Below are 12,561 nucleotides of genomic sequence, written 5' to 3' on the forward strand. Positions count from 1 at the left end.
TCACTAAAATCAAGAAACATGGACCAAATAAGGGTATGATCTTGTTCCCCTACCTAATTTACCCTAGTACATTCAAAACTTGGGTCTAATTTACTTCATAAGTAGCTCAAGCACCATAGAAGAGAGAGAAAAGCAAAACTCTAATTACTCACTAACTAACCATTAAAACTTCAAAAAAGGGTGGAATAGGATTTTGTTACCTTCAACAACCTTTCCGCTAAAGGATTTGACACCAAAACCTTCCTCCTTAGTAGAGCAATTTTTGGAAGGTGCCCAAGGCCTCCCTACCTTTTTTCACGGGTTGGGGTGAGTGACCCGATGAGAAAGAAGGGGATGCATGTATTTATACGTGGGTCATTTGTAGAGGCGGCTGGTAATTGAGCTGCCCCTATAAATCGTAGGTATTTATACGTGGGGCATTTATAGGGGTGGCTGGTGATTGAGTCACCCCTACAAATCGCAACATCGGGGGTGGCTGGTGAGTGAGCCGCCCCTTCAAATCGACCCATTTGTAGGGGCGGCTCGTATCACCAGCCGCCCCTACTGTTCCATTTGTAGGGACGACTGGTCTCGTGGGTCCCGAGCACGCCCACTGTAGGGGCGGCTCTATCACCAGCTACCTCTATAAAAAAATTGTCCCGTTTCTACAAACGTTTTTTTTGTAGTAGTGAGTGGGAGCTCAAGGATTTCAAGCACTACTGACCGATATAATTTTATGATAAAGTGAATACAAATTTACGATACATGTGTTATTATAACTCATAGTGATTATAGAATTAAGCTATTCTATGGCTAAGTATAGAATTTCAAATAAACATATCATGTGCTTCTTTTTCCTGAAGCTTTTATTGGGAGCATTTTCTTTATCCTGCACTAATTCCATGTTTTTGAGCTACATACTCTACTTTTAATGTTTGTTGTGTGAGTTTTCTATTGCCCTTTGTATCGTGCAATTCTTCATCTTGAATTTGAGGAAGACACTAGGTGTCTAGGTGCTAGAAGCTTTGGTTATTTTCCATTAATCCAAGACGAGGATCAGAAAAGGGCAGTATTGGCATCTTCCACCGTTACTATTGTTGATGAGTTGAGGAGCGCACGATCATGACTATCATAGGGCACTTGGAGCTTGTTCCATTGGTCTACCATTTTGCCTCTACGAGCATGTCCAAGAAAATTGCTATCTGACTTGTTATTACTATTTTTAGCTAAAACTCTAGAAAACTAGCCTCCAACAGACTAGCCAATGCGATTGCTATCCTATTCGATATGCTATCCCGTGAGCCTCAGCAGCTAAATTTGGCTAGCCTCCCTGCCTTGCTATCTTGGTGTATGTGAGGCTGACAGCTAGTGCCATGTTTGCATTGCTCCAAATTCCATTCATTTCTCTTGAAGGTATAGCTAGTCTGTTGGATTATGGAGAAAGAATTTTTATGAAGTCGATAGCTAAATAAACATATGGAACATGAAATTTAGAATGTCTCTTGGACTAATGGAACCATAACCACACGAGCCGTAGGTCTCTTGTGAACGCTCCAGAATCCAAATCAGTTAAGCCAACATCATTTTTTTTTTCTTTCGCGACAAGTTGTTGTCCAATTGACTAGAGAGTGAGCTCCGTTCACCTTGTTTGGTGTATCTCCATGTCATAGGAATCTTCTCCTTAGTCGGTTAATCCTGCTGATAATAAGTATAGATGGCCAAAGAGACCGCTCGTCATGGGTCTGGTAAAATCACAGCCCTATGAGACTAGGCTACGTACGGCACGCCGGGTTGCCGAGCCGTGCCAGAGGGTTTCGTGCCTTGCCATTGGCGGAAGGGGCCAAGTTCATTGACGGCGACTTATTTATCACAAGAATTAAAGGTAGTCTCCTGTTGCAACCAGAGTATTAGGGGGGGGGGGGGGGGGGGGGGGGGGGGGGGGGGCTGGTCCCCACTCCCTCCGTCCCTGGTCGACAAGAAGAGTGGTGCCTGAACGATTTCAGGCGCTTGTGTATTATATAGGAGATGTGGTGCAGCACACTTGATAACATTTTCTCATTTGAATTAATTATATTTTCTCTCATATGCTCTTGCACCTCTATCTGTCCCTATTTTTTTTTTCAAATATTAACTTATAATCATATAAATACACCTGTAGCTAATATTATTTTATAGGGCCTTGCTCCGAACGAATCATGCATGTTGGGCCTTTATTGTGGAGACGTTAGTTGGGCCAAAAACAGCTACAAACGCAGAACGGTAATGCTGAGGAGCATGCGTCCGGTTTCGGGCTTGCGCGCTACCGAGCCAACAGGTCTGCTTTCTCTCTACGTCTATCCATCTCTCTAAAAAAAATATCTCCCACTCCCGTGCTCGCCCATCACGTGCTACTGAGCCATGCGCTCGCTGCTGCCGTCTTCCCCGCAGCGCACCCAATCCCACGCTGCGCGACTCCCCCATCCCGTGCCGCGCCTCCTCCATCGCCGCGCCGCGCTCCGTCACACACACGCTCTAGCTCGCTGCATGCCGTGCCTCGTCCCCTGCGCGCGCCGAGGTGCTGCTGGGGTGCTACTGACGCCGCCGTTCTCCACCAGAAGGTCGTGGTCGCCGTGATGCGCGACCTCAACAAGAAGATATTGCGATGAAAGCGTATGTTGTAAACGTATGTTTCAAGTATTTCAGATGTATGTTGCAATTGTTTCATATGGATGTTGCTAAAGTAGATCGAAAAATTGCACATGTTGCGTATGTTGCAAGTGCTTCAGAGACATGTTGCAAGTGTTTCATAGGTTTCTTCAAAATGTTTCATTTATTCCAGAAGTATGTTGCAAGCATTCTGATATGAATCGAAGCGAATAGGGCGGGCTGCGCGTGTGAGGCGAGTCATCCGGACATGCGGGCGCTGCAATGGGGCGAGGTGCGGACGAGAAAAAAAATCAGCGGACAGGGGCAGGCTGCGCGGGCGTCCGTACGCGCATGTCCGTCCAGACGTTTCGGACGTTAGCACTGCCGAACAAAGAAGGTGGCTTAATGACTAGTGGATCTCAATTGTATTGAATGGTGATGAGGATTGTCAACTGATGAAAGGAACGAAAAAACAGGTTTATGAGGTACATGCATGTACATATTCGTTGAGTCGTCGGTGCGTTATTTCGTGCCTCTCTAGTCTTTACAGCGATCGAATTTCAGAAGCGAGACCAACTGAAATATCGCTACAAAATATCATACGCGACATGCGTGCGTGATGCTCATGACTATAATCTGAGTCCACTGCATATGCAAGAAACTTTAGGTAAACTTTAGTATGTAGGCTGTGTGCATCCTAATATGCAGTAGGCGGGAGGTCAATATGTTTTCTTTAATTTTTTTAAAAGGAATATGTTTTCTTGAATCAACTGAGTTTAATATGGAGTTGTTGTCTCGTATGTCGGTCTTCAGTCCTTTCAATTCATTTGCTTTTTTGATGCACAGAAGCTATGTAGACTAGCTGAGTTCTACCCAAAGAAGTTCTCAAATAATAATTCGTTGAAATTGAATTGCAGCTCCATAATTATATTGATGACATGAGATAGGATGATAACTTCAAAGGTCTGGATAATATTGTTTATCTCTCAGTTAAGCTTGTTGAAACAAAGAGGCACAAATTGTATGATATGGTTTATGAGTTCCTCAAATTGATATTGCTTCTACTCGTGGCAACGACAAGTGTTGAAAGGGTATTTTCTGCAATGGTTTTAGTAAAAACAAAGTTAAGAAATAAGATGTGAGATAGTCTTTTGGATGATTGTCTAGTCATTTTCACTGGGTGGGATATTTTCTTTGAGGTCGATGAAGATGATATAATCAAGACATCTATGTCCCTTCGAAAGCGTCAAATAAAATAGTAAGAAAAGTAGCATTGTAAGTCTCGATTCTCTTTTATGCCTATATTTTAATTATTGGTATGACTTTTGAACTATTTATACTATATTTAGTGGATGGTTTGAACTTAATCCATGAATTTAAGTCTTATTGTGTTACTTAATGCATATATACCGAATCACATTATCAATTATTACCGAATTGCTGAAATAGATTTACCGAATTGTATATGAAATTTTTTGGACGGCATACCCTTAGCAAAATCCTAGATTCGCCTCTCATCAACTCCATGAATGTAATATCAATACATATTTATGATAGTTGGGTTACTATAACATACACTACTGGAGACGGCCTCTTTGCCGAGGCCCTGAGGCCCTCGGCAAAGGCATTGCCGAGGGCGGCCCTCAGCAAAGAACTCTCGGGAAATTTTGAGTTGGCGAAGAGGGTCTTTGTCGAGGGCCCTTTATCGGGCACTCGGCAAAGCCTTTGCGAGGGCTGGAGCAGCACTCGGCAAAGAAAAGCAGTCGTCACGGCGTCGACGCCTGGGACGGAGTCTTTGCCGAGGGCCGTCTCCGGAGGCCCTCGGCAAAGAATTATTCTTTTTTTTAAAAAAATCTTTGCCGAGGGCCTCCAACCATGGCCCTCAGCAAAGAAATGTGCAGAATTTTTTCAAAAAATCTTTGCCGAGGGCAATGGGACGGCCCTCGGCAAAGAATTATTCTTTTATTTTAAATCTTTGCCGAGGGCCTCCAACCATGGCCCTCGGCAAAGAAATGTTGCAGAAATTTTATTTTTTTTTAAAAAAAATCTTTGTCGAGGGCAATGGGACGGCCCTCAGCAAAGGACCCTTCTTTGCCGAGGGCCTTGGTCATTGCCCTCGGCAAAGATGCAGAAATTTATTTATTTTTTTGTTTTTTGCATTCCATCGACACAAGCATTTCATATATATACATATATATATCAACCATCACATATATATATCACACATAACCCGTTTTCTCACAATATATCACAAACATAATTGTGAACCACAAATCACAATATATTACAACGACAAGTCACATGTTCATCATCATTTACATGTTTATTACGACAAGTTCATGAAATCCAAGCACAAGTCAGAACCATAAACCACAAATATTACAATAAAGTCCAACCACATCACCTAGCCTTCAACCCCATTACGCGTCCAACCGCATCCAACTGAGAAATCGTTGTACGCTCGTGAAGGGGTTTCTGTGCCGAGTGCAACATTTTGTAGAAGTCCTTTGCGGATTCCTCCATCTCCTCCTTCTCATGTCGTTCAGCGAAGTGAGCTTGGTGGGCGTCATCTAGCATGTCTGCTACCCCGACATCATCATCAAAAGCCTCGAGGCGTGCTCTCACCACCTCCGCTCTTATACGATTTGCTTCACCATGGTAGATCCACTGCTAATAGCTAGGCGTATAACCATTGAACACAAGATGTCTACCCATGGTCTTCTCGTCTACCTTTCTCCTGTTGTCACATTTGCTGCAGGGACACCAAACTAGAGAATGTCCTCCTGCTCCTGGTCCAAATGCATGTTTCAAGAAACGATCTGTCCCCTTCACCCATTCATAGTCGTAGTCACTGTCGCTTCTCCAGCCCATGTACATCCACTGGCGGTCCTCCATCCTTTAACATTTACATCATAGAGTATTGTGATCATCAATTGCATCTACGCGGTGTTCCTAATATCTAATAGGTGAGGATAGGTCCTAATCCCACCCGCGGATGCGTAGATGAGGTCAGTTTCCAGGCTCCGCTCCTCTCCGAGACAGAATTTCGGCAGCACCTCCCCGCTGTTTTCCCGATACACGTCCTGCCAGGGAGAGTGTGTATCCGGAGAACAACAGAGAAGAGCTGCCGAAACTTAGTCTCGGACCGGAGCAGACCATGGAAACTAACCCATCTACGCATCCGCGGGCTGTCCAAAAAACGTGGACAATCCGAAACAGATACGGTCGTAGATATGCAAAGATCCGCATACCTACGACCGTATCTCTTTCGGACGGGAGATGCCTAACTAGGTTACGCGATCTAAGACAATGATACGGGAGGAGGGCTTATTTATACCTAGGGTGGCGGTGGAGTCAGGCTAGCGGGGCAGTGGCGAGTTGGGGCAGTGATGAGGCGATGCTGTACAGGCAGACCCGCAACGCCGACCAAGAGGATCGGGGTCGCCGAGTCCCCTCTGACGTGCTCTTCTCTGCAAAAGAAGAAACACAATACTATAAGTTGAAAATTTTGGCAGAACCTCCCCTGTACGGGGAGGTTTCCAAAACCTGCAAGAAAAAACCGGCACGATGGCCGACAACTACATATCAAGGGAACAAATACGGCACGATGGTCGATAGCCAGATATATATTAATCCACCACCAACACACCACCACCTCCACCACCACGACCACACCACCACCACCATGACCACACCACGACATCCACCGCAACGACCATGACCACACCACCATATCCACCACAACGACCACACCACCACATCCACCACAACGACCACACCACCACCACCTCAACGAACACACTACCCACCTTCTCCACCTCCACCTCCACCTACACCTCCATTGCACGCCACCACCACCTCGACCTCCACCTAGACCTCCTCCTTCACCAGCATTGTAAACCATGAAGCGAGGGAAGGGCATACCTGGACGTCGGAGGCCGCGGACGGGGCGAGGGTCGCGGACGGGGCGGCGTCAAGGGGCCGGGGTGGGGCACCTCGGAACGTGGGCGGGCATGGCGGACAGCATGGACGGGGTTGGCGGGTGGCGCGGGGTCCTCCTCCTTCTCTGGTGGACGGCGGACGGCGCAGAGGTTCTCCTCCTCCTCGGGGCGGGCCGGCCGGTGGGCGTGGGCGGGCGGCGCGGTCGGGGCGGGGCACCTCCGGTGGGTTGAGGCGAGCGGCGGGGTGGGGCTCCTCCGGTGGCCTGCTCCTCCTCCCTCCTCCTCTGGTGGCCGGGGGCCGGGGGCGCGTGGGGTGGTGGTGGAGGCCGGGCGTGGGCCGGCGCGGGGCGCGCGGGGCGGCGCGGTGGTGGGCGCGGGGCAGCCGGGCACGCTGCGGCGGGCCGGGAGCACGGCGGGGCGCGCGGGGCGGCGCGGTGGTGGGCAGCGGGGCACGCGGGGCGGCCGGCCGCGCTACGGCGGGGGTTGCAGGGCAGCCAGGCACGCAGCGGCGGGCCGGCAGGGCGGCGGGGCGCGGGGGCAGCGGCGGGGCAAAGCAGCGGCGGCGTCAACCGTTCTATGGGCGGGGTGGGCTCTGGCCGATTTTACGGTTGGGCCCTTTGCCGAGGGCCCAGATCCAGGGCCCTCGGCAAAGATTTTTTATTTTTTTAAAATATTCTTTTCCGAGGGCCATTGCCCAGGCCCTCGGCAAAGACCCCCTTTGCCAAGGGCCAGGCTAGACCCTCGGCAAAGATTTTTCTGTGGGCGGGGAATTTGGGCGGCTGGCCGATTTAGGGTTGGCCCTTTACCGAGGACCCAGATCCAGGGCCCTCGGCAAAGATTTTTTTATTTTTTTTAAATATTCTTTGCCGAGGGCCATTGGCCAGGCCCTCGGCAAAGACCCCCTTTGCCGAGGGCCAGGCTAGACCCTTGGCAAAGAGTTTTTTTTTGGTTTTTTGAACCCAGTTTTTTGTGGTGCTATAATACATTATTTAAATCTCAATTTTAAAATTTGGGCCAAATTTGACTTTTTTTGATATATTTCCCTAATTTATTTCTTTTCGTTGATTTTTTTCGAATATTTCAAATTTGAACTGCAGGTGGATGGAATAATACAATTTAGTGATTCGAAAAATATTATTCATGGTATTTGGTGTATGTTGAGTCCCTATCCACGAACTCGCATCAAATTTCGAGCATCTTCTTCACGTAACATGACGAGGAACTTGTCGGAAAAGTGTTTTTAAATTATATAAAATTCATACAAAGTTCAAAAATCATGAAACTTGTCGACGTGTCATGTTATTACATGTGTAGGCTGTGGTAAAAATTTGAGAAGGTTTCGGGCAAGTTGTGACGTTGGATGCCTAAAACCCACACATCACATGTGGAGATGTCTGGGTTTTAGGCATCCGACGTCACAACTTGCTCAAAACCTTCTCAAATTTTTACCACAGCCTACACATGCGATAACATGACACCTCGACAAGTTTCATGATTTTCAGACTTCGTATGAATTTTATATAATTTAAAAACACTTTTCCGACAAGTTCCTCGTCATGTTACGTGAAGAAGATGCCCGAAATTTAATGCGAGTTCGTGGATAGGGACTCAACATACACCAAATACCATGAATAATATTTTTCGAATAACTAAATTGCATTATTCCATCCACCTGCAGTTCAAATTTGAAATATTCAAAAAAATCAACGAAAAGAAATAAATTAGGGAAATATATAAAAAAAAAGTCAAATTTGGCCCAAATTTTAAAATTGAGATTTAAATAATGTATTATAGCACCATAAAAAACTGGGTTCAAAAAACAAAAAAAAACTCTTTGCCGAGGGCCTAGCCAATGGCCCTCGGCAAAGAATATTTAAAAAAAAATAAAAAATCTTTGCCGAGTGCCTGACGGCGGGCACTCGGCAAAGACTAACGCCAGTGGCCGCCGTGACCCATCCGGCCATATTTGCCGAGGGCCAATTTGCCGAGGGCTAGGCCCTCGGCAAAGATTTATTTTGCCGAGGGTCGTTTGTTTGCCGAGGGCCTATCTTTGCCGAGGGCTCCTGGGGCTGGCCCTCGGCAAAGACCCCCTTTGTCGAGTGCCCGAGATATAGCCCTCGGCAAACCCACAAGCCCTCGGCAAAGAGGACGTCTCCAGTAGTGATATGAGGATATTTACCATAACGTTATAATAAACCACTTAGTAAGGAGTTACTATAATCTTGTAAATTAACATAGTAATTATCGTAACTCAAAGTGGCTACAGAATAAGTTATTTTGTAGCCAGCTATAGGGTAGTAGTTATATATGGTGAATCCAAACTCTAGAACCACGAAATATTCACAATCTTTGTCACGAAACTTGTAGCATGAAGCAAGTGAATTCAAAATTTCATATTATACTATTAGTATATATATAATTATATATTGATGAAGAGATGTATTTTACTGTACTTTACTTGCCTGGTCTCTGGCGCTGGCCTTGTTGAACTTGGAGTTGGCGTTGCTGGACGTGTACACGGAGAGGAAACCCTGATGCACCACGGCCAAGGGGTTGGCGGCGGCGGCGGCGGAGCCCAGCACCGGCGCGGCCGACACCGGCGTGAAGGTGAACCCGTTGGCCCACTCCAGGTCCTTGACGGTGCGGCGCCACGCCACGACAATGTCGCGCCTCCCAAGCTCGGCCGCGCCCTCGTCGGTGGCCACCGCGACGTGTACCCCATAGGATCTAATTGGACTCCCTGCACCACGCCTCCCTGATCTCCGGCAGCGGCAGGAGGAGGACGTCCGACTCCGGCACGCGCAGCGTGGCCGTGGCGTAGACGAACCTGGTGACGGCGTAGCGGCGCGCGGCGGCCACGCCCACGCCGGGCAGCAGGTCGGCGCGCCCGTACAGGCATGCGCCGGCGTGCGGCGACCGCCGCTCTCGGTTGAAGCCGTCGTAGGTGGCCTGCACGAGCTCGCCGTTGGAGATGATGGACTCGCGGAGGTCCAAGTCCAGCGGGTCCAGGAGACCGTTCCACGAGTTGTTGCCTTGGAGCTCGCGCCATCTGGTGGCTGTGCTTCCAGACGTCGACGTCGCCGCCGACGACGGCGCGGCCGCACTCAGCAACGAAACCACGAAATGCGTAAAGATGGAGGCCACTAGTAACATCTTTGCATGCACTTGATGAGGCTTATTGTTCATCTATCTATTCTCGTTTCGTCCTCTCTTGGCTTCGCTAGAATGTATGCTTCAGATAGGCGGTGTGTATTATTTATATACATATACATTATCACGTGTTTGTGTCTATACACGCAGGTTGCTTCAATGTGATCCATACTGTTGTACTATGGTTCTAGCTAGTCAACGACTCAACGCACAGTACAGCTAGCGAACTGAACATAGCTTAGCTGGTTAGGGTTATCGTGGAATAATTTATCCTTCCAGGTTTAAATACTCGATTTGACATGGAAGTGATTTAGCGGCGTAATTTTATCAGTGGTAGACAATGTGTCCCTCAACAATAATATAAGACACCTGCGGTGACTTTATCAATCTCAACATCTGCCAGCGGGCCCGTGACGTAGTCTTTCGAAGCTGCTCATAAGGGTAGAGTGTGTACATGTGATCTATAGATTAGCGACCTAGCCTTATGACATGCATGTGCTTCTAGTCAGCGAGACGGCTATGGCGACTTTTTAAATCTCACGATCTGTCAGCTTAGGGCGTGTTTGGATGAAGACCTGGCCTGGGGGCACCCACCCAGGCAGGTCGATCCAGCCCCAGGCGCCGGAAATCGACGGCCTGGGTGAGGTGCCTGGGCCAGGCAAGATTCCCAGTCTTCAAAGCAAACAAGCCTTTAGTCTTTTAGATCGGAGAGGCTCGTAGATGTAGGGAGTGTGAGGGTGCCTAGCCTTAGACGCCGTGCCCCTCATCCCGAGATTGTCGACTTAGTCTTTTCGATCAGAAGTGCTCATAGAAGTAGGACGTGTGAGCATTGATCTATAGATCTGTCGGTTTAATAATATATTGGATGTGCTTATAAAAGTAGAATGTGTGTGTTATGATCTGTATTTTTTTTAAAATAAAAATTATTGGTCTAGCTAAGATGCTTCCAGGAACGGGTGCTGAACCTCAGAAGTCAGAACCTCTAAAAAAGTCGCTCAAGCGTGTATCATGAGCTCGAGGAAAAAAAAGTACTTAGGAATTATCCAGGAGAGACATGATAGTAAAGTTTAGCGTGTATCATTATGGCTTACTTAGCTGTAAGGTGTTGTTAATTGCAAAGTCTTCGTTCTCCCTTGACGGAGGAAGCTGAGGGCACGTTAGTTTGCAGTAAGCGGAGGAAAACATTGTTGGCTGGCTGATAAACTCTGGCTGAAATCAACAAGCGAACAGGCTGATAGTCTCGTGTGTATAGATTCCAGCTGTCCAGCCCACAGCTAGCATGAGATGACTTGGCGTTGCACTATTGCTCTGAACGACAGTTCTAATACTATAGATCATACTATACCTAGGATATGGCAATGTACTAAATACTAATGTATATACGTGCTCTGATTCTGCAAAGATTCTTTTTCTAGAGACCCGTATGATTATTGCATCCCATTATATATACAGAACACTTTATCTACACAATATATATTAGGACTACAAATATATTGGGCCTGAAATCGACAGGGGCCTATATAGGCCAGGGTTTGGGCTTCTGAATAGTCCAAATAATTAATGCCGGGCCCTTACAAGGGCTGCATGCTTAGTGGAGCTGGCGTGTTTGCTTACGCTGAAATTTGGCTTATGCAGATGTTTTTTTGTTGAAATATTGTGAGAGAAAAACACTATTACATTGCTGAAAAGCAATGCTGAATAAGCTCAAGTGAACAGGGGACGCTGGATTAAACGAGTTCACATATCACATGGCTCGTTGGCACAAACTATTGCAGTCCATCAGCAATAGGCTCTTCTAGTGAAAGGCCGTATAGTGTTAGAGCTGTCCGGACGCTATCCACCAGGGTTTGAACTTTGGTGTCGTATTTTTTTTCTAGAATTTTTTCAGAAAAAGTAGGGTACACGCATGCGTGCGCGTTCGGTGGTACTGCGCGTTTCCCGCGCACTGGAGGCTAGAGAGCCTCCCAATCTCTTATTTGCCTGTGTACGGACGCACACGGGTGTGTATATGGTGTGAGTGTGGAGTGTGCGAGTTACGTGCGTCCAAGTTATACCCGATCAAAAAACAGTAGGCTCTTCTAAAAAAAATCTATCAACAATAGGCAGCCACTGTCCCCATAGGTTTCGGTTACTTTTCTTTTTTTTTCTCCTTTGTTTTGTTTTGTTTTTGTTATTTCAATTGCTATAACTAACCATATTTGTTAGATTACGATTTTGTACATACACTTATGCATACTTCATTGTTTTGTTAAAAAAATGATTCAGCAAATATGAAACCTATTTTAACATTTTATATGGAAACAGTGAGAAAGTATACCAAACTATTGATATATTCTCTCTATCCTAATATATAAGGCGTAACATTTTTTATTCAAGTCCTATAATACAAGATGTGTTCTCTTTAGACACGCGTACATCCATAGTGTTAAGAGAAAGACATTAATATGTTTCTTGGTCTTTGAACATAAGATGGGTAAGCATTATATAATATAGCACGGAGGGAGTAATACATTCTAATTTTTTTATGAAATTATATATGACACTGTGATCGCCACAGGAGAGAACGGTTTTCACCTAGAGGATCTGCTAAGGGAAGAGTGAGATAAGGGATGCTGCAGTGATGCCTCCCAAGTGTAGAATGACACCCTTGGGCGTCACTATCATAACGCTTTCACCCCAACACCACTACACTTTAGATACACTTTAGATTTTTATAAATAGCTTTTTAGAGGGGATGATACTACATGATGCTTATGCTTATCAGGAATGCAACTAGTTCGTTACACCTACATTCCAAAATAGATAGTGAAGAACTACAATTGGATATATATCCAACTTAGATATGAACCTAGTGAAACCTAAACAA

General features: G+C 46.5%; 1 pseudogene; it reads right to left on the reverse strand.

Annotated features, from left to right (window-relative positions):
• Window positions 1–5,941: 5,941 nt before the first annotated feature.
• On the reverse strand, window positions 5,942–9,698 carry LOC136515153 (uncharacterized; annotated as a pseudogene).
• Window positions 9,699–12,561: the final 2,863 nt, after the last annotated feature.

Source organism: Miscanthus floridulus, chromosome 17 (assembly GCF_019320115.1).
Source record: "Miscanthus floridulus cultivar M001 chromosome 17, ASM1932011v1, whole genome shotgun sequence".
Lineage (NCBI taxonomy): Eukaryota > Viridiplantae > Streptophyta > Magnoliopsida > Poales > Poaceae > Miscanthus > Miscanthus floridulus.